This window comes from Mauremys reevesii, linkage group 3, assembly GCF_016161935.1.
Source record: "Mauremys reevesii isolate NIE-2019 linkage group 3, ASM1616193v1, whole genome shotgun sequence".
Taxonomy (NCBI): domain Eukaryota; kingdom Metazoa; phylum Chordata; order Testudines; family Geoemydidae; genus Mauremys; species Mauremys reevesii.
The window spans coordinates 20,030,504-20,058,308 of NC_052625.1; the positions used below are offsets into that span (position 1 = coordinate 20,030,504).

A 27,805-nucleotide genomic window follows, 5' to 3' on the forward strand; every position below is an offset into this window, starting at 1 on the left:
GGCCTTCACAGCACAAACGCATACAGATTTTTCTCCCCTCTCCCCCTCCTCCCCTTCAAACTCCTGCATCTGCAAGCTGAAACAGCTGACAGTTACCCATTTTGCTTGCTGTCTGTTAGCATCTTAGGCTGGTTAAAGTTCACAGCATGGAAGACCTCTGGTTCACTCAGGCCTGTAGTCACAACTTTGGTTTACTTAGGCCTAGTGACACCAACAATATGAATGGGGGTTAAGAATTTGCCTCTGCAGAGGTACGGTAATGGCTGTTCTTTGCTGCCTCTGTAAGGACCCCATTGAGAGAAGGTCTTGGCTGGGAGTAGGTTGAGGCCAGGGACAATGAGTCAATCCAGGGTTATTACCATGTTTGTATACAGATGTTCAAGTAAGTTAACAATGAGAACTTTTGACCTGTGAATAGGCCCTCTCCACTTCACTGACTGATAGCAAAGTGCAGAGGAAAGATTGATTGGTTGCTACTTCTGATGTCACAATGATGCTACTTATGAATCACCTGAGTTACTGAGCAAATTGCACAGGAAAGTTTGATTGGTTGGTTCTTCTGATGTCACAATGATGCTACTTGTAAATCACCTGAGTTACTGGTATAGCTCTGTCACCATCACCTCTGTTGAGACTGTTGAGAGCTTTTAGTAACTAGGGAATACATGAAGAGTTTGGGGTCTTCTGTCATTGAAATAATCAAAGCCAAGAATAAGGTGAGAGAACAAGCAGTGAATTTTATTAATATTGTGATTTTTTAAAAAAAAATGTCTCTGGCAAAGTAAGAAACTATTTTATGCAAAAAAATAATGTAATCTAAAGTGTAACTCTGCTGAACTTGGAAAGTAGATTCATTTATTATACTGTGAAACCGGGATTTTTAGTTCCACTTTAAATGCAAACGTCAACCTGTTGGGTGAAAACCAAATCCACTTCAATTTAGGCTTAAACAATTTATTTTAGCCTTTATTATATATGTTTTTAGACAATGCTACTATCACGTATGAATTACATAAACATGCAAAAAAAGATAAGGCAAGACAAGAAAGTGCTCAAGTTATCTTTCTTGGGGACAGGGTGACTCTTCTCAAATCTCTGCTATGCTTGGCTATTTTTCCTCTGTCTCTTCTCCACTATTATGTCAATCATCTATTTTTTAATCCTCTGTTCTGTATCTTTGCGCAGACTCAGTAGAGGAAGCTACCTCATCTGTGTCTTTATGCATATATATTCTACTCTAACCCCCTAATTAAAGGCAGGGGCGGCTCTAGTAATCCGGCCGCCCCAAGCAGGGCGGCATGCCGCAGGGGGCGCGCTGCCGGACGCTGGTCCCGCTGCCCGGGGACGTGCCTGCGGAGGGTGCGCTGGTCCCGCGGCTCCAGTGGAGCTTCCGCAGGCATGCCTGCGGGAAGTCCACCCGAGCCGCGGGACCAGGGAACCGTCCGCAGTCATGCCTGCGGGAGGTCTACCCGAGCCTTGCGACCAGCAGACCCTCCGCAGTCGTGCCTGCGGGAGGTCCACCTGAGCCGCGGGCCGCGCGCCCCCGCCGCCGGCATGCCGGCGGGAGGGCTGCGGGTCTGGCGGCCCGTGGACCTCCCGCAGGCATGACTGCGAAGGTCCGCCGACCCGCCTACCGCCTTCCTGGGAAAATGCCGCCCGACGCGCGTGCGTGGCGTGCTGGGGTTTTGAGCCGGCCCTGATTAAAAGATTCGCCTGCATAAATCACAATAACTAACCCAGATTAATACATTTTTTGCTTATCCTGCTAAAACTTACTTATATCTGTGTAGTTCCCATCGCAGCTATTCCTTGCTGTCACACTCCCTGGCTGCATGCAGTTGTACTTATATTACAACTGCAATTTTTATTCTTCGTACTCATCTGTTTCTGTGGCCTTGAGTTTTTACTTGTTAGCTGGTTGAATAGGCAGGTGGGGGATGAGGGATTGTACCTGACTTGTACAATTTTGCTGCTTGTTAGAAAATTCTGCTGCTTTCTACATCCTATATACAGGATGCTGAAGGTTATACCATCATGTGAATGGGGGTTAAGAATTTGCCTCTGCAGAGGTACGGTAATGGCGGTTGTTTGCTACCTCTGTGAGGACCCCATTGAGAGAAGGTCTTGGCTGGGAGTAGGTTGAGGCCAGGGACATTGAGTCAATCCAGGGTTATTACCATGTTTGTATACAAATGTTCAAGTAATTTAAGAATGAGAACTTTTGACCTGTGAATAGGCCCTCTCCACTTCACTGACTGATAGCAAAGTGCAGAGGAAAGATTGATTGGTTGCCACTTCTGATGTCACAATGATGCTACTTATGAATCACCTGAGTTACTGAGCAAATTGCACAGGAAAGATTGATTGGTTGGTACTTCTGATGTCACAATGATGCTATTTGTAAATCACCTGAGTAACTGGCATAGCTCTGTCACCATAACCTCTAGATGTGACTGTTGAGAGCTTTTTAGTAACTATGGAATATATGAAGAGTTTGGGGTCTTCTGTCATTGAAATAATCAAAGCCAAGAATAAGGTGAGAGAACAAGCAGTGAATTTTATTAATATTGTGATTAAAAAAAAAACTTGTTAGCTGATTGAATGGATGGGTGGGGGGATGAGGGATTGTACCTGACTTACTGAAAGCTAACAGCTCTCTTCTCTACCCTGCTATCTGCTTGGTCAAGAACTTTATAGATGAGACACAAAAACCAATTTTCTGATTTACAGACTGTTTCAGCAAAATCTGACAATCTCAAGCAGCAGAACTACATACAAAAAGCAAACATTCCTATTTTCTTCCAGAATTGTATATAATAATTTCTCTAACATTACTTAGTACACATTTCACTAACACAATTCATTACACAGTTCTCCAACAAAGCTTAACTATGTATGTGCTTGCTAATGGTGGCTCCATAATTTACAGTTGAGCTTTAGAGTTACAAACACCAGAGATACAAACTGATCAGTCAACCACACAAATCTCGTTTGGAACCGGAAGAACATAATTAGGCAGCAGCAGAGACACATCCCTTCTACCCCACCCCACCCCCGGCTAAAAAAGGCAAATACAGCACTGTACTGTGTTAAATTACTAAAAAATGAAGGGAAAGCAGCATTTTTTCTTCTGCATAGTTAAGTTGGAAAGCTATGTTAAGACAATGTTCAGTTGTAAACTTTTGAAAGAACAACCATCATGTTTTGTTCAGAGTTACGAACAACGTCCATTCCCGAGTTGGTAACTCTGAGGTTCTACTGTATATTTAAGTCCACCATTTCCCTATGCCCTTAAAAGATTTAAATAGCTTTATATGAGCTAAAACATCTCATACTTTTGCTTATGCAGCACCAGCACAGGCAGAAGTTAATAAAGCCTATTAGTAGAACTGTATTGCAGTCTGTGAGGCTGGTACATAAACAAGAAAAGAGAACAGTGCTGTCCACTTAGAGTCACAGACCTGCATGATCCAGGACAGATTTTTTCTCTATCCTTTGGACCATCTAAATTCTGGTGGTACCTCTGGATCCCTTCCATGACAGGAAAGAATTCACACACCTTACTGAAGAGTTTTAAAGTGCTCAGAATGCAAGATCTTGGGTCCTTCCAAGACCTCTCTGTTTTGCTGCAGAAGAATCAAGGGGGAAAAGGCCCTCTTGTATTCAGTGCAAGGAAGCCAAGAAATTTCTGTGGCTATAGTTCTGATATAATTGAAACGTTGAAATAATTTGCATTAGTGGAGCAAACGTGTGTTAATCATATAAAATGGATTTTTTTTTTGCTAGCTAAAACAGATGCCAAACAGGTGTACACTGATAAGAGTAAAGAAATAAAGCCAGTCAAACCCAGCCTTTCATTAAGAGGCAAATCCTTATTTGGCCCCATCTTTCCATATCCATGAAGAGGCCTACACTTTGCTATATGGGATAGGGTGGGCAAGATTTCAGCAGCCTGCACAGCACTTCCTTTCTCTGCAGGAGCTTCCTTGCCACTGCATGAAGTGGTTGTTTGGTTTAGTGGGTCAGCCACTGCATTGATATACTGGACAACGTAGCAGGAGAACCATGGAAACTAGTGGATCATCTGCTGCTCTATGACTTTTGGGATTAGTGATTGGTTCCTTTTTTCCCCTACCTTTTCATTTTTTTTAATTTTTTTTTTAATACCAGTTACGTGGGTGTGTGCTGTGGGGAAGATCTGCACCTTGAAAAGTTTTCCTTTATGGATAAGTTGCTCTGATAGACTGAACAAATAGCAGGCCAGCTCTCTAATGAGGCAGCCAGCAATGCAGTATTGTTATTGTGGTAGAGTGAATAACGATAACAAATATCTAAGAAACACAGATATTTTATATATCCTAAAGCCATTTGAAAGTGTCATAAAAAGACGTTTTAACAGCACCACTGTCTCCTTCTTTGAAAATCATTGGCTTTTCACCCTATTTAACATGGGGAAGTTAGTCCAGCTGAATGTTTTGGCCTCTGCCAATTGTTGCAGCTCCACAATTTCCGTGTGCATTGGGTAGAACATTGTAGCTCATGCAAGTCATGGATTCCACGATTCTTCATATTTCTCTTTAGCTTAACTCTTTTCCCATCCCCTTTCTGCCCTCCATACACACTTAGATTAAAGAAGTTATGTTGCCGTGGGGAAAGGCACCACCACATATGTCTTCTGTAAGTGTGATGGTTGTCACCTACTCTTTGCTGTCAGGGATTTTATCTATGCATGCACATTCTGCTGCCTACTTAAGAATGTTAGAAAATGCTGCTGCTTGTTAGAAAATTCTGCTGCTTCCTACATCCTATATACGGGATGCTGAAGATTATACCATCATATGAATGGAGGTTAAGAATTTGCCTCTGCAGAGGTACGGTAATGGCTGTTCTTTGCTACCTCTGTGAGGACCCCATTGAGAGAAGGTCTTGGCTGCGAGTAGGTTGAGGCCAGGGACAATGAGTCAATCCAGGGTTATTACCATGTTTGTATACAGATGTTCAAGTAAGTTAACGATGAGAACTTTTGACCTGTGAATAGGCCCTCTCCACTTCACTGACTGATAGCAAAGTGCAGAGGAAAGATTGATTGGTTGCTGCTTCTGATGTCACAGTGATGCTACTTGTAAATTACCTGAGTTACTGGCATAGCTGTCACCATAACCTCTAGATGTGACTGTTGAGAGCTTTTCTTATTATAGTCTAGCTTCTTTACATGAGTTTGAAATCCGATTGAATTGCAGATTATATTAGTAAATATGTTCAAAATAGTTCAGTAATTTTTTTCTGATCAATCAATGTGCCGATTCTCTGTAAATTTAAAGTTGCATTGAATTTATCTCCTGTGCCTAAACACTTATTAAAAATTTAGCACACACTTGTCTTCTAGCCAAGTGTAATCTGTTCTCAGTTTGGTATGGGATACCTGTTTGAGTGTTCACTAAGTCATGGAACACTGTAAGCAATTTTGGGGCAGAGACCATGACTTCCTTGTATGTATGTCGTTTTTTGTTGTTGTTTTTTTTTTTAAACACTGCCTACTAAAGTGGGATTTCAATCCTGATTACGGGGGCGGGATTGCTATTGTAGTACAAATAATAAATATTACCCTTGCATCACTGTGATTTATGATTAAACTTTGTATAGCGTGAAATGTTGGAGCAAAAAATGGACGACCTACTGAGTCATCAGAGACAATTTGTCGAAAATAATCGTCGGTCCGTAGAACAGAAAAGAAAAGAAAAGGAAAAGGTAAGACAAGACCCATTTTTTCACAAGTTTAAAGTTGCCTCCAGACTGCTATTACCAGAGCGAACAAGTTGTTCATTGAGTATTTGTCCATGTAGAAGAAAAAACGCTGACGATTCCATATTTGATGTGTGCGCGCCCACATGCACACTGTCAGAATTTTTTCCCCGTAATGGTACCCCCAGGGCCAGCTTTGGCAACCTCTGGAGCCCTGTGCTTATGCGCCGGTACATGGGGCCCTGCTGGTCCCACACCCTCTCAGTTCCTTGAATGGATCTGTATTTGTTAGTGAAACAATTTACTGGCCTACCACGAATTAAGTTGACTAAAGCCATGTTCCCTAGCTGGTGATAATAGTAGTCTGGTGGTTATAACTTGGTAAGAGGAAGTGAATCCGTATTTCTTCAAGGTAGGCTGGGCAGGCAGGCTACCAATGTGTTCACCTCTAATTTATAGTTCGATGACAAAAAATAAAATCAGAAAAAAGTTTGAACATTTTGCTAATAATTTGCTCACTTCTTCCTGAGTTTGACCCTCCCCGCCTGCATTCTTCTGCTCCTGGCAGGCCAAGCCAGGGTAGGAGTGGGCCTTTGGAAAGGGTCTGAGGGCAGAGAGGCTGGGTATAATAAGGGGGTGGGGAGACATAAAGATTTGGGGAAATGGATCACTGGGATCCAAGAGGGTGGGGACTTCATAGGATGGGTCTCTGGCTGGCAATGAGAGTGGGAACAGGCTGTGGGGGAGCTTGAGGACATGGGATGGAGCAGGTGTCTTGCTGGAGGATAGGAGGGTGCTTAGGAGAAAGCTGAGGGGAAGCACTAGCACTTCACTACCTTCTCCAGCTGACAAACCTGCTATGATTTGTTAGAGGGGAGTCCTGCAGCTGCTGCCAAGAGAAGTTTGGCAGAGAGGTTTGTTGCCAGGAGACGCCACTAGTGCTTTCCCTCCCTATCTTCCTCTGCTTTCTGCTCCCCCACTCAGCCCTCTCTTTCCTTACCAACCCCAACACCCCGACTAAAAGTCCCGTGCCCTCATAGCCCTATTCCTCATATAAATCCCTCTCAAATTCATGTAGAGCCCCAACCATAAGGACCGTGGGGCCTGGAAGAAGCCTCAAAAATGAATTATACCCAGATGGATATCTACTTTGCATCTCCTAATGGTTGCAGGAGATGGGCTAGATTCCTAAGGATCTTAGGAGGTGTGCATTAGTGAAGTTCTGCTCTTCCAGACCTGAGGCGGGAGGAGTCAGTGCCCTCTACCAAACTTCTGTTGCTGCCCAGTCATGTGTTAAGTCAAATTGAAAATAACTAAGGCATTTTCCTCATGAAAACATTTTGACAGCAATAAGCTAAACATGTAATCATAGCAAAGAAGGGAATTCCCCGCACCCCAAAGGATCATGATTATTGGGGATTAGTCTGGTTGCTTAGTTGTAATGCTCAATGTTGTTATGGAGATCTACTTTTGAATCGATATATAAGCTTCATTCCATTATTTGCTAGTATTTTTTTGATCCACCTGTCTTGGTGTAGCAGATGAAGTAGGCTACTCTGATTGGCAAAAGTGAGTCATGGCCATTAGTGGCCATAACAGAATTTATGCTTTACTTAAAAATGGGTTTTAAACTCTTTTTGCTTCTGTCAGAGAGCGCTTTAGTGTAATTAGTAACTTTTTAAAGAGGCAATTTACAGTCCCTCCCCCACGTTTTCCAGTGTTAATAGTTATAGTAACTTGACAAGAAACATGTAACTAGAGTGTGTTTCTCTCCTACCCTCCCCAGTCTTCTACATTTCTAAGAAGTGTTTCATCAGCTACATGACTTACTGACAGGGATCTGCCGTGCACCAGATAAACCAGGACTTGCAGCAAGCCAACGATGCTCTACGAGCAGAACTCAACAAAGTAGGATTTTTAATATCTGAACTATTCAAATGGAAGTGGTGATGCTGAGTTTTTATTTTATGTAAAATTTAACTGTCCTCTTTATTGTGCTTGAAGATCTATACATGACTAATATTTAAGTGCAACTAAACATATCACAGGTCAGAGCAAGCTGCAGTATGTTCCTGTCACAGGGTGAGCTGGTCCATTAAAAGACTGGGGCACAGCTGCACCTTTTGTCAGGTTTAGCCCATCTCCCTGTATGATGGGAATAAATACAAGGGTCATGTGACAGAAGCATGCATCTAAACCGGGCCTGCTGGCAGGTAAAAGGGCAGCCTGTGGTCATTCAAGAGAGAGAGACCCCCCCCCCTCTGCCCCAAAAGTTCAGAGAGAGACTCTCGCTCGTTAGTGCCCAGGAAGAGGGCCTGTGAAGAGGACAGTTGACAATTTTACAGAACTCCAAGGCAGAAGCCTTTTGGGGAAAGAGAATTACAAGGAACTGGAAACTGTGCAGGGATAAGCCTCCATTGATGGACTTGCAGGATGCAGAAGTCCCAGCTAGGAGAGGGGTGGGACTACAAGGATGGGCCTGCTCTGATCAAGACCTGAAAACTTGAGGCATTATATGCGGAAAAGAATAATTGAGGCTGGTTAAGGGTATGTTTGAGTCTTGTGTTATGATAATAAACCAACCTGGAAGAGAGCACTACTGTAAAATCACCACATGTGATATCTGGTTTGATGCAAGATTAAAGGTAAACTGAGGTAGCAGATGGGCCCAAAGGCAATCTGGGGGTAATGCCCTACAACCGTTCCCTTTAGCCTTGTTCTGATATGAGCACTGCTTCTTTTCTATCCACACTCTCTAATAGAAAACTGCTTTTTTATTTATGATAGACATGGTCTACACTGACTTCATACAGAGGTTCTAAATTTGTCCACGATAGCTGTCCGGCATAGCTATGTGTCATCCTAGCTGTGTGAGCACATTAATCAAACCTTTTCTACAGAGGTGGTTAGTATTTTCTCTACACATACTCTTCTTTCCAGGTTTACTCTTGAAACACTCGATTCATACTCAAACTTGGACATCTATAGGTTTTTATCCAGAAAAGCCTACTCCTTTCTAGAATGGAACTAGGTTATTTCATTCTCATTTTTTACTTCCTTTTAATTTGGAGTACTATGGAGCTATTATGACTGATATAAAACAGGTTAAAAAGGTTGAAAACCAGTTAGAATTTGGTGGTGGTACAGTTATGATCTTGTTAACTTCCTGGTTTAGATAGCTTACATAACAGGGTCGGCAACCTTTCAGAAGTGGTGTGCCGAGTCTTCATTTATTCACTCTAATTTAAGGTTTTATGTGCCAGTAATACAATTTAACGTTTTTAGAAGGTCTCTTTCTATAAGTCTATAATATATAACTAAACTATTGGTGTATGTAAAGTAAAAAAGGTTTTTAAAATGTTTAAGAAGCTTCATTTAAAATTAAATTAAAATGCAGAGGCCTCTGGACCAGTGGCCAGGACCCAGGCAGTGTGAGTGCCACTGAAAATCAGCTCGTGTGCCGTCTGTGGCACGCATGCCATAAGTTGCCTATCCTTGCGATATAAAGTCAGGTGATAAATTTAAGATAGAGGATAGCACGACACTAATTTCCCTTGCCCCTGAAGAATGTGGTTATGGAGACAGAGGTGCAAGCTGAATGTCTTTGTTGGTCCATAAATATGGGGAATTAAGATGTACAAATACTGGTTTTTCACAACATGTAACCTATTCCTTGAGTATATAGTAAGTGGAAAAGGTAGAGTAATTTGTCAATCTCTTGGTATTTGGATTGTACCGAATTGAGTCTAGTTTGGTGTTGATCCTTTCTGTTTGTTGGCTGTTCAATGGCATATTTGGTGATAGCTGATCGTCAGTCCAACACCTAAATGTTACCTCTCAAATGAGCAGCTGAGGACTGAGTGGGAATGGGGAAGCATCTTCTAAGCCCAATAGGTGCTCGCTTTGACAAAATATGTTATGTTAAAAAAAATGGAGAGCAAGTGTTAAATCTGCTGCCCTTATGATTGAGCTTAAAAGAAAGCACTGGTTAGGATTCCCAATGATTACCAGACTGTACTATGACTATTGCTTAAATTATGAATATATTTATACATTACAACCATATACTTGAAAATGTGCCTGAAAATATTTTTCATAACCTTGCCCAGTCTTGAGTTAAAGATTTGTGTTACCTTAACCTGTACTGTTTTTGGTATGATACAGAATATAGAACCCAGGACTGGACAGTGAAAGGAGGATGGATTTTTCAGATATTTGGGCTTTTTTTAATTGCACTTTTTTAAAGCCATCATGCTGAGTTTCAAGGTTTAGGGCCAAATACTGCTCTTAGTTATACAACACAGAAGTCAACAGTTACTCCAAACTTCTCTTTCTGTAGGAGGAAGCAGAACGTAGCTTATTCTTTTGGCTTTGTTTTCTAAGGTATCTCTGGAGCTCATCATTTAAAGGGACATCAGGAATTTTTAATTTTTTAATATAGATTCAATATAACTACAAATAAAATGTGATGTGTTTTCCTCATAGGCAATAGCAGTGAAACACTGTTTGGAAAAGGACTCCAGTGAGCTTAACACAGAAGCTGTGCAGAGCAGAACAGGCTTTACTAGCAAACCAGTCAAAGGAACTGGAATAATTAATAATTTAAACTGGAAATCAGTAAGAACTGGTGCCATTTATGCCTTACCGACTCCCAGGGGAACTCTGCAAGCTCTATGTTGAGAATAGTGTATTTCCACCAGAAGTTGTGTTTCGATACTGTCTTATTCTGGCTGTCCTTTTTTGGAGCATCTTAAAAGACTGTGACAAAGTTCCTCCTCTGCCTTGGTGGGTCCTGCACTTATTGGCGGATTTGCTCACCTCAGATATTCAGGGCAGCCCTCAGTTTGGCCAGTTTTATGGCTCAAACCTGCCATTCACTCAGCTAACCACATCACTTGCCAGCATGGGGAAAAGGAAGGAGAACAATCTCCACAGTCTCTGCTGACCCACCTAGTGGGCCAGGGAGACAGGCCAGGGATCTTCGCCTCTGGTGGGACCCACAGTCCAAGTCAACTCCTCTTATATCCAGTAGGAGGGAGGGGAATGAGGGGAACCCAGGCCCTCCTCTACTCTGGGTTTCAGCCCAGGGCCCTGTGGATCGCAGCTGTCTACAGTGTTACGTGTAACACCTGTGTGACAGCTACAACTCCCTGGGCTACTTCCCATAGCCTCCTCCCAACATCTACTTTAACCACACTACACTACCTTCCACGTGAAGCCAGATAGCGATTGAACACCTCAGTTCTCCAGCCACAGGCCCTCTCACTCACAGCACTTTGCGCACCCTACACTGACTGAAGTGAGGTCCTTTTAAACCAGGTGTCCTAATTAGCCTGCCTGCCTTCATTGGTTCCAGCAAATTCCTGATTTTTCTGGAACTGCCCCTGTTATCTTACCCAGGAAAAGGGACCTGCTTAATCGGGGCTCATATATTTGCCTTCTCTCATTCTCCTGTAGCGAGCCCCTGCCCCATGGACCCAACCGGCTTCCGTGCCCCTTCAGCATAAGCCATCTGCACGACTTAAAGCCGGTTCATTTCCAGACCACGCCAAGGAAACATCTATACGCACTCGTGCTCCACACTCTGCACTTCCTCACCTTTGCGTCCCACCCTGACACAAAGTGGAGGGACCTCCTGCCACCTCTAGAGGGTGAGGAGCCCCGGTGGGCCAGCCTATACTCCACCCTGCTCCCAAGGCCCGCCGGGATGTCAGTTGGTCGCTTCTTCACAGGGGTCTGAGCACGAGCGTGTAATTGGTGCAGTTCACCCCATCCTGACACCTGCCCTTTCTGCTGCGTGAGGGAGACTCTGGTGCACGTTTACCTGGAGTACGCCAAGCTGCAGCCTCTATTCTGTCTCCTCACAGATATCCTGTTGCATTTCTGGCTGCACTTTCCCCCTCATTTCCTTATTTATGCACTGCCTATCGGTGGCCTCACAAAGTCACGGGACCTCCTGGTCAACCTCCTCCTGGCCCTGGCTAAAATGGCCATCTATAAAACCAGGGAGAGGAGGTTGGCCGATGGAGTCTCCTGTAACTGTGGGGCCTCTTTCCGGTCCTCCATCCATTCACGCAACCGGGCAGAAATCCTCTGGGAGGCGTCCACTGACTCCTTCATGCCTTCGAGGAGCAGTGGGCGCTGTCCGGGTTCTCTGCTCAGTGTCCCCATCTGGTTCCCTTCTGTTTGAGCCTTTGACAGCATGTCTGTCCCTGTTATTTCATTAGTTGTCCCCTGAAACCACTTGGTTTCCAGGTCTTGTTGATCCCCTTTAAGGCTGGGGTATCTTTTAGCAGTGGGCTCCCCACTTCCTGCATCCCAATAGGATCACTCTCCTGTAGCCCTCTGGCCCGACCCTGTCACAAGACCTATAGCTGTGATACAAGATAAGGCCCCGATCTTGCAGTTTTTGCAATTGATTCCATGTGGACTGACCCAAGGCCAAAAATTGGTTGTATGGTCAGAGTTTAAAAATGATTTTGCACCAGCATACTACAGATAGGGTTACAGTTCATATGGAATTATTTGTTTAATCTAATTATGTAGTATGGTTCAAGAGACTCTTTGTTTAGTCCTAAAAAATAGAATATATTAAATATCTGAGTTCATTTGGAACTTCTAGAATCAGTAGCTGCTTCCTAAGTATAAGTGTGTTTTGCCTAATTCTAAGATTTCATGGAGGAGTGGGTACTTTTTTGGTCACACAATCAATTTAAAGCAAGAGAAAATCCCCCAAATGATTTGTACATTTTAACTTCTTCAAGGACTATAGACTAGCATTATCAACAAAATTTAACTATGAAGCCAGATCCTGCTCTGGCATATATCAGCATAGCTCCATTGAAATCAGTAAAGTTATTCCAATTTACACAAAAAGCATCTGGCTGTAACTTTTGATTTTTAAAAAACCTTGATTGTAGATTAAAAGATTTTTCCTTTAATTTGGCATTAGAAGGAAAATGAAAGGGAAGAGAACTCAAAATAGTCGTAGAAGCAACATCAGCGACTAGGTTTTTTTAAGTTCTTCTATTGTGCCAATTGCTGTTGTATCTGAATGCTTTCCAGAGTTAAGAATAATTAAGTGACTAGCATCTGTTATTTGAGGTTTCTATTTCTCCCATATCCCCCAGAGCAGTTTTCAACCTGTGGTGCACAGACCTCTGGGAGTTTGCAGACTGTCTAAGGGGTTCTCGAAAGGTTGTCGTTACAATGGAACAGTGGTTTTCAAGCCGTGGCCTGTGGGGGTCCACAGACTATATCTAAGATTTCCAAAGAGGTCTGCACCTCCATTTGAAATTTTCTAGGGTCTGCAAACGGAAAAGAGGTTGAAAACCACTGTCCCAGAGGGCAAAGTGTGGAGGGCGGGAGCGGGCGCGGGGAGTGTAAATACGAAAAATGGTGATGTTAGTTGTCATTCTAAGTTTTTGCAGGAGTGAATTTCATAGTATTGGGCCAGCTCCTGAAAAAGCCCTGTCTGCTGCATCTGCTAGTTTTACTTCTGATGTGTAGACAGTTGTTCCTGAGGAACACAGCTACTGAAGTCTGAGAGAGTAAAATGGTATATTGGGCCCATTTCCTTTACAGCTTTGAAAATAAAGACCGAGATTTGATTCAGTGTTCTGTTGGGGAATGAGCGGAGTGAGTGAAACATAGGACTGATGTACTCAAGTGAACCTGTATTACTGAGGAGGTGTGCTGCTGTGTTCTGTAACTCTTGCAGATTTTGCAGGGCAGAAGCATTCAAGTCTAAATACATTGGATTACGATGATTCAAGCAAGAGTTAATGATGGCCTATGCGATTGAGGCCAAATTGTAAATACAAATGATGGGATGTAGCCTTACCAGATTAAGGTAGGAGAATGCATTTCTTGTAAATAGTTTTGTGAACGTCCTGCATCAGAGCATGGGATTTTTTTTTGCAGCTATGTTAGGTTGTTGGTTCCAGCTTTTTGTTGAATGCTTCTTAATCAGAGCCACTTGTACTGAGTCACAGCAAGAGGGCTGGGCATTTCAGCCATTTAAACCCCTTGAATTTTGTTGATATTTTGAACACAGGAAGCTGAGAATTCATACAGCTTTGAAACATTTGTCATACATCAGCATTGTCTGAAAATGTTGTCGCTTGACACCTGTGTCTTTTAGAATGATTGATAGAGTGTGTGTGTGTGTGTGTGTGTGTTTGTTACGGTATAGCAGTTGGACAGTTTGGACTAGAAGGTTGTGAGACAAAAGGAAAATAACTAGAAGCATCAACGGTTTTAGTTATGTTCTTTGGGTGACTTGTTTAAATAGCTGAAAATACAGACTTGCTGTGTCGGCAAGGTTTTAATTTGTTTTCCATCCAGACCCTCCCTTTTCTTGAATTTGGCTTCTGCGCACTGGTGCCCATCTGCTCGTAGTAAGTAGATGAAGAAATGATGGCTTGCTTCCAGTAGAGTCCCACCAGTGCCATGCCATCTGTTACCCAGCAATGCAGGAGTTGGGTGGAAGGAGTTAGTTTCTTAGAAATAACTTTTATTTCAGTTCCCAGGTAGGACATAGTTGTATGGGGTATTTTAACTTTTCTTAAAATATTTGGAAAAAAAGATGCTTAGAAAATGTACTATCCCGAGCCCCCAGGTATTACTGACTAATAATACTTTACATCTAATGCTATCTTGCTCCCAAGAGCAACTTCATATATTTGACTCATCCACACTGAGAGATGGGTGGTCTGAGAACAGGAGCTAGAACTGGAAAGTTCTCCTGTGTTCTGATACTGACTCTCTGTGGCTTTGGGCAAGTCACTTAACTTCACTGACGCTCTGTTTTTGTGGGCTGAATTCTATCCTGTGTCAAGATCTGCTATAGGCAGGCACCAGAGAACTGGTTGCAGCTCCCTGGTTCCATATCCTGAGCCACCTAAGTACTGCTGTGATCTGTGCCAGCTGGGAGACGTCCCAAAAGGATTGTCTGCCCTCTGAGGACTGCCAAGAGTGCCGTTTGTGTTCCTAACTCATGTATATGTTTCCAGAGTCTTCATGGGACTCAGATGGGTAGTATTCCACATCACACTACTCTCAGTTTATTGACTTAATCAACTGTTTTGTAACTAATGTTTTGTTGTAGGAAATGGAGGAAAAAAACCTTCTTCGCTGCCAGTCTGATCAAAAATCTCAAGAAATCCATCAGCTGCAAGAAGAACTGAAAACAGCTAAACAGTTTCTGAAGGAGACCCAGAATTATGCGGAAGAGATGAAAAGTGAGATACACATTTCTACCTATTTAAATCCTGTTACAAACTATTACTTCAGTGTGGAGGTTCTTTAAACCTCATTATCAATGGTGATTTGAAGAATACCCAAGAAAAAAAAGTTCCCATTGTGTGATATAGTTAAATTAACTTTCAGTTAATACACGCAATTCTCTTTCCAAACTGAGATGGAACTTCTTTATACAAATATATAGTACTAACTCATAAAATTATATGGTTTTAAAGCAATTTAAAATGAGGAATAAATATGTCCCAAAGAGAACTATATGGTCAGCATATTAAATACTACAATGTGCTCCTGTGTTTTAAAATCCCAAACAAACAAATATACCTCAAACTATTATCCTTTTAGCTTGTGTATGGACGCCATCAAGCTTAAACGTGGTGAAATGTTACCTGCCGAGCCCTAATTTGACTTTTCCCTACATTTGTCTATTTGGTTGGGAAAATGCAATTTGCAGATTGAGGTTTAAGAGAACAGGTAATTCTGCTAAATAGCCATTGTAAAGAAGGAGACTGCTCCCACTTATCCCTGTAGAAGTCTAACCTTACTTAATGAGATTTCAAAATTAAATGTATGGACCCAGTCCTGCTCCCATTTTAATCAGTATTTTGCACTCTCCAATCCATGAGGCCATCCAAATAAGTGCTTTGTGTTTTGATCTTATTCTTGGCAAGTGGCAGCACTTTCGGCTAGCTAATAAAATGTAACGCCTTCTAAGTCCATTTTCTTGCTTTCGCTATCTTCTAGCTGTGGTTCTTAAGGTGTCAAATGGTAGCATTATCTCCATTTTCTGGAGGGAATAATTATGAACAAAAAATAAGTCAGAAGATGTTTGTGCTGTAGCTGTGCACTGCAACCAACAATACCTCGCCTTAATTGAAACATAACTGAATGTGGGTGCTCAGAGTCCTAGGCTGTCACCCTTAACCCCGGACAGTTCTTCCTCTCTAACAAGTCTCTGACTATCCTCTCACCCCTGCAGTGCCTCCTTCTGGTCATCCAGGGACTGAGCTCATTTCTAGCTGGAGCATCCTCTGCTGGTCACTATCCCTCTCCTCACTGGCCCCCATGTCCCTCCCAGACCCCGGTGCCCTCCCGTCAGGCTCCTGCTCCCAGCAGAAATCCACTATCTGGGTCTCCCACCCCAGGGAATCCCCACCCCTATTCTCCACCTTGTCTCAGTGGCTACTGCCAGTACCATCTAGCCCCTTTCACTGAGGCTGACTGCAGTCTGTAATGGCCACTCATCATTGGCTGGGGGATTTGGACCTGCTGCCTTTCCCTGCAACTCAGTACCTCTGTGGGACTTGGACAAGGCCCTGCGGCCTGGGGAGTTGCCAGTCTGGAGCTCTCCAGGCCTTTCCCTAGCCCTGCTTCACTCTAGGACCCCAGCAGCCAGGTCCCTCTCCCTTCAGAGCGAGAGGGAGACTGACTGAGGGCCGGGCTCGCAGCCCTTTATAAGGGCCAGCTGTGGCCTGATTGGGGACTGGCCCAGCTGTAGCTGCCTCCCAATCAGCCCAGGCTTGCTGCTTTCCCAGCCACAGCCCTCTGCAGGGCTGTTCCAACCCCTTCAGGGCTAGAGCGGGCAACCGCCCGCCACACCCCTTTGAATCACCACCCTAAATACTCCTTCTCCCCCCGAGGTGTTGATATATTTCAAATAACTGTTGATTGGTATCATTTCCCTTCCACTGTCTGCTCCTCTTTCTCACCAAGTTCTGGGTCTTGGAGACATTGAATTTTCCTTGCCCTGTAGGAAGGGAATGCGTAGTCTTGTTTCATATGGTAAGTTGGTGTTATTCAATAGAATTCTCTTTGCAATACAGGAAATCTCTTGTATTGCCCGTGTCTCTTAATTTTACTCCATACATCAGTTCATCAAACACCTTGAACATTTTTATATATGCTGGAGTTTGAAGAGAGGAAATGGACAAATAGGGCACCAACATTCTTTATCTAGCCATTGGTACTGTTGCCTGTCAACCATGAGTTTCAGAGTACAAGCCATCGGACCTCAGTGAAGATGGGCTGTAGAAACAGTTACAATTGTGAAGCATAGAGCGATTTGACTAGCAGTATGTTCTTTCTGCAAAACTGAATTCTGGCAATGCTAAAATTGTCTCAGCTATCCAATGTCATGGTTTGGGAATAAAGGCAGTTTTAGAACACATAAGTAATTATATTCTGAAATACTAAGAAAATGTATTGCTAGGTGAAAAATTGAAAATTGGCAATATTGCCATTTTATAGTGTTATCCATAAAAGCTAATATTGCATATTTGACATAGTTTGCTTTCACAAATTAAGCACTTATTTTTTTTTATTACTATAGAGAAGAGTTTGTCTCAGGAAATACAATTAGAAAAGAAAGAAGCTGAGATTCGGGATTTAGAGGGGAAAAATCAAGATTTGACTGAGGAACTTGAGAAAGTGCAGTCAGAGTTGCAACTTAAACAAGCTGAGATCGCCATCTCCAAAATCTATCTGCAGCCGAGTTGGCTTGTTTAAAAAAGGAAATAGTAAACATCAAGGCAGAGCAAAAGAAACTTCAAGAGCAACTTAACAACTCGCTTCAAGAAAATGAGCAACTGAGCAAGGTAATAAAAAGAAAGAATGAATCAGTAGCACGTTACTTAGTTCATGACAGGGAAAATGGAAACTATTTAAAATGATTTGTCCTATATCTTGGTTGAAATGGTACAATACGGAAACTCACAAAGCCATGTTATTTTCAGTCTCTGTTATCAATGCCGGATAAGAGCAATATCAATATCCTTTGCTGACAGTTAATAAGGCATTTAGCTTTTAAGAGCCCAAATATTAAATTGTATCCTTTTAATATCTATTCTCTATTCTAATATAACATTTACTATAACTTCTCCATTAGTAGCATGGAAATGTTATTAAATCTGTTATCTTATCAACTTCTGGCTATCAAAGATACAGGAGGTCTTTAGCGGACACCTGAAAACATGATAAAATGTGCACGATTTGTCTGTTCTGTGGCCCAGGTTTTCTCCTCATTGGTAACAAAGAGGTGATTCCTCTCCCCTGTAGAACTGGGAGGTGGACCAGTGTTGTTGCTGAAGGCCCCAGGACTAAGCTCCACCCTTCACCTCAGGCCACCAGAAAGTGTGTCCACCAGCAGAACAAGTTGGCGGTTCAGTTTCTCCCAACAACTTTGTTTTCTAATTAATTATTGTTCATTTTTCTGCCATATTGATTTCATTTCAACTTCTTGCTCCTCTTTCCTCTCCTCAAGTAAGTTCTCTGATCCGCAAACACGGCACCTCTCAGTAACTCCTTTGACCGCTATTGCAGTGCTAGGAAAGCCCTGCAAGATCAAGCTAAGCCCAAGTAGTTCAGGGGCAGCTTTTAGGGGCTTAGAGGGTTACCTATGTCTTGCTGCTCCAAGCCACCAACCCTTGCTCTGTGAGGGGACGGGGCTTTGTTGGACCAGCGCACTAGTGCCATGCATGCGTCCATAAACACACCCACTGGAAGCCCTGACTCCAGTGTGAGAAGGCTTGATCAGGAGCATGAGGATTCTCAAGGAGATGAGAACCCGACATATTCTGCTCAGGAATAATACTTGGAAACTCCAATGCGCTGGGTCCCAAAGGCAAAAGGAATTGTCCCTTTGTAAGGAAGTAATACGTACAATTAATGAGTAGGTTGTATAAACATCAGTCTTTAAATCTTTTCTCTTGCCTTCCCACCCTTAGGCTGGTCTACACTGTGGGGAGAGTGTCGATCTAAGATACGCAACTTCAGCTACGTAATAGCGTAGCTGAAGTCAAGTATCTTAGATCTATTTACCTTCTGTCCTCACGGCACAGGATCGATGTCCACGGCTCCCGCCGACTCCGCTACCGCCGCCGCCCGTGGAGTTCTGGAATTGATGGGGAGCGCTCAGGATCGATATATCGTGTCTAGGTGAACCGCGATATATCAATCCTCGATAAATCGATCGCTACATCGCCGATAGGGCGGGTAGTCTGGACGCACTTTAGGATGTGTTTGCTGTGGTTTTCTCCTATATACGGGTCTCCTGGAGTGCTCTGTATCAGACTCACTGCCTCCCTTCTCTCCCCCCCGAGTATATCTGGGTGTGCAGAGAGATGTGTTACTTCTGTGAAGCCCATTCTCAGGTGGCAGGGTAATGTAGTTTGTTCATCTCTGTTTTCAGCCTGGGACCCTCTTTCAAGCAGGGAAGGGGACCCAAATTTTAGGTCACAATGGAGTGGGAATTGTCCCTGTCTGTTTATCAGGTCAAGGACTCAGGCTTTACCAAGGAAAGGAGTTTGGAGTCTCCTCTCCCTCTCCATAGGCTTGCTCAGCATTGAAGGATTAAAGAGCACTTTAGCCAGTGTGTGCCCAGAAGAGAGGCACATAAGAATTCCATTCATTTCCGGTTAAATCTAGATGTTAAACTAAAATGTTATATAAAAAGATAAGGAAAATGTGTAAGTTTGGGGAACCTAAGTGCAGCAGTAGTCCTACCTGAGAGAGACATGGCCATGCCTCCAGAAGGGAGTTTCTTCCAAAAGATTCCATTGACCAAAAGAGTGAGGACACTACAGCAAATTTCAAAACTCCAACTGTGGCCATTTCTTAGACTTAGTAAGGAAAATCTAGTTGGTGGCAAGCAAGTGGGCCATCGTCTCTAGGGTATGATCCTCAATTTGAGTGTGAGAGTTCTCTGGGTTACATTCTTGTCAAATCCTTGAGGTGTTGTGTAAGATATTCTTTCATGGCAATTTTTTCTCTATCTTGATGTGATTTGTAGCAAAGCATTCTTACTCTCTGGCTACAAGGAAACTGTTTACACTCATGAACGTGAAAAAAATCATCCATACCCCGTGCATCCACTTTCATAAGTGCAAGGCTATTTGGGGAACCAGTGAAATTAGTAGCTGAGACAACAGAAGCCTGAACCTCCTTGTCAAAGCCGGCATAGTAATCCATTGGTCACTGCCAACACCAAAGGTATTCATGAAGAGAGTGGTTTCAGAGTAGCAGCCGTGTTAGTCTGTATCCGCAAATAGAACAGGAGTACTTGTGTCACCTTAAAGACTAACAAATTTATTTTAGCATGCAGAGGGGAGAGTATGAAGCAGAAGCTCACATAGATGACCTAAATCTTTTTCTTCCCAAACAATTAAATCTTCAGCATCACAAAGACAAAATGAGCATTTGTGTGTGAAGAGTTTACAATTCCTATACAAGACTCTTCTGTTTTGACCTATCCTCTGTGTTGAGAGGTTTAAATGGCTGGTAGTATCACAGCAAGGCTGAGGTCTCAAGTTACACAACCCTGTCCATTTACAGACAACATCACTGTTTGTGCCCTGACCAGCGAAACAGATCCATTCCCAACTTGCCAGCTGCTAGAAAGGATTCCAATCCCCCTGGAGTTCAAAATCAGAATATTCTGAATCCAGTGCAGGACATTGTTCAACCAGGTTAAAATAGGCATGGCCTGGACTCTAAATTTACCACTATGGTAAAGATTTACAAAGACCCAAAACTTCATCTCATCAATTGTATCCTGGCAGCAGTCACCCCGAGCTAGTTTTCCCAGTGACCAGGTTTGCTGATGCCATGCATTGGTAATGTCCTCTGAGTGGGATTTCTCAATGTGTCTCCAGAAATTCCATTTGTGGACACGCCATTCTCAGATCCTGTCCAAATGTCTCTTTGGGGCAGGTAAGTACAAGGAACATACTTTAAGCCAACCCAGTTTTCACTTTGGCCCTTGTATGATTGCTACAGGAACACACCTCACTTGGTGAAGAGCATACCTGGAAGACAAGATGCCCCCAGGGTTATGGTGGGTCACTCAGAAAAAAGAGCGCCCAGCTTTCTGAACCGCACACCTTGTGCTGTACCGCTTTTCAATATGTCAGGTACACTTCCTTTTAGTTTACTTTTACAGAATTCAGTAGTGTTGGAACAAAAACATAGGAATGGACAGATGGGTTCAAACTAGTGGTCCATTGAGTCTCCTGTATGTCATCTGACGGTGGCCAGTATCAGTTGCTTCAGAGGAAGCTTCAAGAAACCTGTAGAGGGCAGTTATGGAATAACTAACCCACAAGGGAAATTTCTTCCTATCTCCTGTTAGAGGTTGGCTTGTGCTCTGAAGTATGAATGTTTATATCCCTTTCAACATAAGTGAGTAACCAGAGGTCAGAACTTCTCTCAGAGGCCATGGAAATAATGTCAGATGTCGAGAAGAATCCGCTGCTTTACAAGACAATTCGCATAAAGGGAAGAGGAAAGAGCTGAAATCATCCTTCTAGTTCTTCACTAGCCAGAAGTTCTGGGAATTTTTGGACATGATTGATTGATAGCTAAGGAATCTCCACTATACCAGCAGAAAAAACAGCTCTCTTGACGCATGGGCCCCTATTTCATCTGTACCTGAGCTGCCTACAGTTTGACAGCCTGGATATCAAAAGGAAAGTGTAGTTCAGCAGAGATTATCCTTTAGCCCAGTGATTTTCAAACTTTTGTCCTGTTGACCCCTTTCACATAGCAAGCCTCTGAGTGCGCCCCCCACCTCCTTATAAATTAAAAACACTTTTTTAGCCTGACTGATACATTTTGGTATCCAGGCAGAATTCAATCAGGAACTTTCATTCATTGTTCTGGTAAAGTTTCACTTATGGTGCAAAGGAAACAATACCTTACTTGCCAGGGTCTCTACTTCAAAATGAGACCGTGTTTAAACATGTCTTTTCACTCTGCCCCTAAGGTTGACCGTAACTGACTGATGTGATATTAAACATAACAGGGCAGTGTCTACACTGCATGTTGTAACATCGTGTTAATGAACACATTAATTAATATCTTATGAAACTTCCCAGGGCAGACATGCCCCTGTTATCTTTAAACTGCTTTTACTACCTCATTATGTCACACTCGACTTGGGAGAGCACATCAGTTCTGATGTATGCAGAATTTCCATCTAAATTATTAATGAAGTGATTCTTCTTATGACAGCACTATTCTTGCTAATAATTTAGATAGGCATGTGAACAATTCCATGTGCCACTGCAAAGAGAAATTCTGGTAATGACTATATGAAGTTTTATTTGTAACACGATAGGTTGGGTGTTTACTGCCAAGCAGAAGGGGAAAAGTTTTTAAACCTGTCCATCTAGGTGAATTTTTTCTTATCAATTCCCTCTGCATTTTCTAGTCTGCAATCTGTTTCTACTTCCATTTATGGTGAATGAGGGACTGTAGTTCTATGCTCTCGCTTCAGAAATAAACACATCAAAAAGCACTCATGTAGCACAGTGTGGAGCCGGTATTGTGGCAAGCAGGCATTGAGTTACAGTACTCACCCATGCCCAGCTGATGGAGCACTGTGCTTGATATTTACATTATCCTGAAGTGCGTTTTATAAGGCTGCCAGATATCTACCATCCATTTATTTTGGCACCCCAATGCACATAAGGTGGACAAACATGCCTGGACCACATGCTTTTCGGCCGGGTTCTGTCATTTGGTTATTTTGAATATTATATTTAGATTATGATTTTCTATCAAGGAAATCTACACACACGTAGCTTTCCAATAAACATGACTTTAATGTTTCTCTGTTGGAATTAGAAGCTGCTAGAATTCAATTGTATATTACTAAGTGAACTCTACTGTACAAATTCATATTATAACTTTTGTTTGGATTTTTAGTTGCACTGAACTTTTAATGGCAGGTGAGATGCCATTAGTGAGAGTATAATGCTTAGACAGAAGAATGAATTTTCCTATTAGCAACTAAATTTTTTTTTTATTTTATAGCTAGACAATCTGAAGGCTTTAGTTCAACTGAAGAAGCAAAATGGATTCGCTGACAGTAAACTGAAGACATGGATGCAATCCTGTAAGCAGCTGGGGAAGGAAAAAGAAATGTTGCTGAAACAAATTGCTGACCATAATGCTCTCTTAAAGGAGCACAAGCCAAGTATGGGGTAGTTGAAGAAGGAAATGCTATACTAGAATGATTGTAAGGCTGCAAATCATTCCTGGAAGTCACGGTTTCTGTGACCTCTGTGAATTTTGCAGTGCTGGTGCAGCTGATCCCAGGATCTCAGCAGCTGGGGAAGCCCAGGAGCCAGCCGCGCTGGCCGTTGCTCAGTCAGCCCCAGGCACGGTCCCTGGAGCAGCAGTCTGGGACTCGTGGTGGTGGGGCCCTGAGCCACCCCTTCCCCCCCAGCACCAGCATTGCCCTGCTCTCTCTCCACTCCCCAGCAGTCTTCAGGAGCATCCTCTCCCAGGCGGTAAGATTTAGTCCCAGGTATTTTTAGTAAAAGTCATGGAGGGGTCACGGGCCCTGACTTTCTGTTTATTGCCCGTCACCTGTCCATGACTTTTACTAAAAATACCCACGACTAAAACATAGCCTTAATCATGATCCTGTTTCTAACCTTAATGCATTTATTTAGAACACATGTTTTCAAAACCTCCATTATTACATTTGATTCAGATGAGGGGCCAGATCCTCATAAATCAGTATAGTTTCTGAAGCTCTGCTATAGTTGACTGTGGTTGCACAAGCACACGTCTTATGTACTTAATTAACAAATGAATGATTGAGATCATTGCATTCTAAACACATCTTTCCAGAGTCTCCTTAAAGTTATTTGTACAGGTAACGACTCTTTCCCTTGGTCAGGTGCTGATGAGGTTGCCATCTACCTACATTCACTGACCCAGGACAACGAGCCAGAGTATGAGCCAGACGGACTCCCAGAGGTGGTCAGAAAAGGTAATTGTTACTTCTTTAGAGGAGAATGGTCCACATTGTGGGGAGTGTGTGCGCACGCTTATCTAAATAATCGTGTTGTCATAGGTGTGACTTGGAAGCATTGTAAAAACTTGGACATCATTGGCCAAATCCAGCCCTCATATAGGTTGCAAGAGAGGGATTCTAGGCCCAGCCATTCCCATTATAAAACACCTTTTTCTTCTGGTTGATAGGAAGGGGGGAAATTTTTGCTTAAACATTTTTAACTAAATGTTTTTTCATTGAAATGTGCTGCATTGTCAAAACCGAAATGTATTACGGAGATGTATTGATTCGGACAAAGTTTTTGCTGAGCAGGGAGGGAGACCCCCAAATTGAAAGCCTGATGTTTTTTGATTCAATTTCATTTTATGAAAGCATTTGAAAGGCTTATGTTTTCATTCCAATCTAGAATAAAAACAAATTCTGAAAGCTCGAAAGGGGTCGCAAACAAAATTGTCTCCCTCTGGCCGGCTCTATGTAGAACAATAGGAGAGACATCGTTTTCAGATGGAAATGATTTTCCAGTTAATGGTGTCCCTTTAAAGGAAAAAGAGAACATTTGCTTGGGGAAAACTCTTTTTGCCATTTTAGTAGAGTTGCTGTTACACAGATCCACACCCTTGCCTGAGTTCACCTATAAAATGCTAGGAACGCAAGATAGTCCTAATAATTCCCCCATTCTGTTATTCAGTGAGTAAATGCCATTTTACTTTCTTAAATTATTACCCGTTGTCATCTCCATCTTGAATTGAGCAAGATCAGATTGATTGGAACAATAAAGTAATTTAATCAACTGTGGTTAATGGCTGTTGTTTATTTTTCAGGCTTTGCTGATATTCCTACTGGGAAAACTAACCCTGTGTTTTGCGCAGAACAGCGCTAAACCTAAAGACCAGTGCCCGCCTTGCTGCTCAAAGCCAAAATTTGTCACCATATGGCCAACGTTTACAAAAGGCAGGTCAGCTAATTTTGCCAAGATCTCTAAACCGACAGCTGGTGGCAGCAAATCACCAAAGGTAACTGATCGTCAAAATGTATCTGAATGTGCAGGGCCTGGGAAATCCACATAATGTATTTATCTCTCCAAGTGAGTTTGAAGATATGCCGTGTTATTCATGCCTCCTTTATATCTGCCATGAATATAGTGAAGACAAGGTCATCAATGTAAATAAAATGAATAAAGCTTGGCACATAACAAAGATCTGGGCATAATGGTAAACTTAAAATTGTTGGTATGATCAAATCTGTGATCTCATGCCAAGTGCTCATTAACTTGGTAAATGGGAATGAGGTCAATCTTCCCACTTTAATGCTCATCCCAAATATTTGATTATTTCTTGAAAGGCCTGGATGCCTAGAGCAGGGGTGTGCGCTGCATATATGGATTACACGCAAAAGCACTCAAAAATTCGTGATATGGTGGAATTAAGGCTTGTTGGCCCAATCTCCTGCTCAGACAGCCCCAGTTCTCTTAGACTCATAGACTTTAAGGTCAGAAGGGGCCATTCTGATCATCTAGCCTGACCTCCTGCACAACGCAGGCCACAGAATGTCACCCACCCACTCCTGTAACAAACCCCTAACCTGTGTCTGAGTTACTGAAGTCCTCATATCGTGGTTTAAAGACCTCCAGGTGAGAGAATCCTCCAGCAAGTGACCCGTGCCCCATGCTGCAGAGGAAGGTGAAAACCTCCAGGGCCTCTGCCAATCTGCCCTGGAGGAAAAATCCTTCCCGACCCCAAATATGGCAATCAGTTAAACCCTGAGCATGTGGGCCAGACTCACCAGCCAGACACCCAGGAAAGAATTCTCTGTAGTAACTCAAATCCCACCCCATCTAACATCACATCACAGACCACTGGGCATATTTACCTGCTAATAATCAAAGATCAATTGCCAAATTAATTGCCAAAATTAGGCTATCCCATCATACCGCTCCTCCATAAACTTATCAAGCTTAGTCTTGAAGCCAGATATGTCTTTTGCCCCCGCTACTCCCCTTGGAAGGCTGTTCCAGAATTTCACTCCTCTAATGGTTAGAAACCTTCGTCTAATTTCAACTCTAAACGTCCTAGTGTCCAGTTTATATCCATTTGTTCTTGTGTCCACATTGGTACGAAGCTTAAATAATTCCTCTCCCTCCCTGATATTTATCCTTCTGATATATTTATAAAGAGCAATCAGATCTCCCCTCAGCCTTCTTTTGATTAGGCTAAACAAGCCAAGCTCTTTGAGTCTCCTTACATAAGACAGGTTTTCCATTTCTTGGATCATCCTAGTAGCCTTTCTCTGTACCTGTTCTAGTTTGAATTCATCCTTCTTAAACATGGGAGACCAGAACTGCACAAAATATTCCAGATGAGGTCTCACCAGTGCCTTGTATAACGGTACTAACCCTCCTTATCTTTACTGGAAATATCTCACCTGATGCATCCTAAAACCGCATTAGCTTTTTTCATGGCCATATCACATTGGCAGCTCATAGTCATCTTGTGATCAACCAATACTTCAAGGTCCTTCTCCTCCTCTGTTACTTCCAAATGATGCGTCCCCAATTTATAACCAAAATTCTTGTTCTTAATCCCTAAATGCATGACCTTGCACTTTTCACGGTTAAATTTCATCCTATTTCTATTACTCCAGTTTACAGGGTCATCCAGATCTTCCTGTGTGATATCCAGATCTTCCTGTGTGATATCCTGGTCCTTCTCTGTGTTAGCAATACCTCCCAGCTTTATTAGCACATTCCCACTTTTGTTCCAAAGTCAGTAATAAAAAGATTAAATAAGATTGGTCCCAAAACCGATCCCTGAGGAACTCCACTAGTAACCTCCTTCCAGCCTGACAGTTCACCTTTCAGTATGACCTGTTGTAGTCTCCCCTTTAACCAGTTCCTTATCCACCTTTCAATTTTCATCTTGATCCCCATCTTTTCCAATTTAACGAATAACTTCTCGTGGAACCGTATCAAGTGCCTTACTGAAATCGAGGTAAATTAGATCCACTGCGCTTCCTTTGTCTAAAAATCTGTTACCATCTCAAAGAAGGAGATCAGGTTGGTTCCACTCTGTCCCCACCCTGAAAATTTCAGCCCAAGCAATTAAAGTTTGTAAAGTTAGAAGCAGCAGAAAACAGGGTCTTCTTGTAATGGGAGGAGTCAGGTACCCTTAATAATAAATGGTCCTATTAGCTTTGCCAGTAATATATGTTGGTAACAATTCTGTTTTTGCTGGCACTAGAAGGATAAGCCCTGATGCTCACCTCTCACACAGGACCCACATCAGTGTAAATGGGATGAGAATTGGGGCCAATTACCTAGACTATCAGAAGCTTTGGCATTCAGGATTTCAATTGTCATGAAGCACACATATATAACTACTGAAGTTTTAGCTAACTGATGCTAAAATCATGTCAGAATTTGGTGGGGAGTGCAGGGAGTGCAGAGACAAGGACGATTGTAATAGCAGTGGGGACTGGAATTTGAGAGAACCCCAAAGGTGTACACATTGTGAAATTTTTCAACAGTTTTACAAAGATAGTGTTGACCATCACAACAAACATATTGTGAAGGTTATGTTAAATATTTAGAATGACATGACATTCTCCTGAATATTTCATAATACGTCTGACAGGATATCCTCTGCAGGCCAATGTAAATGCTTCAGGACTAAACAACTTTTTCAAGTGCTATCATATTTACAGAATAAACTATAGGACATTTACAAATTCATTATGAAATATCAGTAATTAAACTTAAATTACATATCTCAAAATACAGTTCTGCAGATTAGTGATTGAGCAAGAAGAGACTAGACAAGGAACTCCTGTGTACTACTCCTTAGCTTTGCCTATACCTTGTTAAATTATGTGACTTGTGATTTGTAAAGCATGGATGATAATGCCCATTCTATCTTGAACATGGTGAGGAGTAGGTAGTTGCTGTAAAGCATTCTGCATAGCGCTGTTGTATTTTCAGAGTGATAACTATAAACATTGAAGATTCTT

At 42.5% G+C, this 27,805-nt stretch overlaps 2 long non-coding RNA genes across 2 annotated transcripts; both read left to right on the forward strand.

Moving 5' to 3' along the window:
* Positions 1-654: 654 nt before the first annotated feature.
* LOC120400352 lies at positions 655-7,583 on the forward strand. The gene is made up of 3 exons (XR_005595763.1): positions 655-716; positions 5,644-5,748; positions 7,529-7,583. It is a non-coding gene; the product is annotated as an uncharacterized LOC120400352 (long non-coding RNA).
* An 8-nt stretch (positions 7,584-7,591) lies between these two features.
* LOC120400354 lies at positions 7,592-17,469 on the forward strand. The gene is made up of 3 exons (XR_005595766.1): positions 7,592-7,650; positions 14,852-14,984; positions 17,333-17,469. It is a non-coding gene; the product is annotated as an uncharacterized LOC120400354 (long non-coding RNA).
* The last annotated feature ends 10,336 nt before the right edge of the window (positions 17,470-27,805 follow it).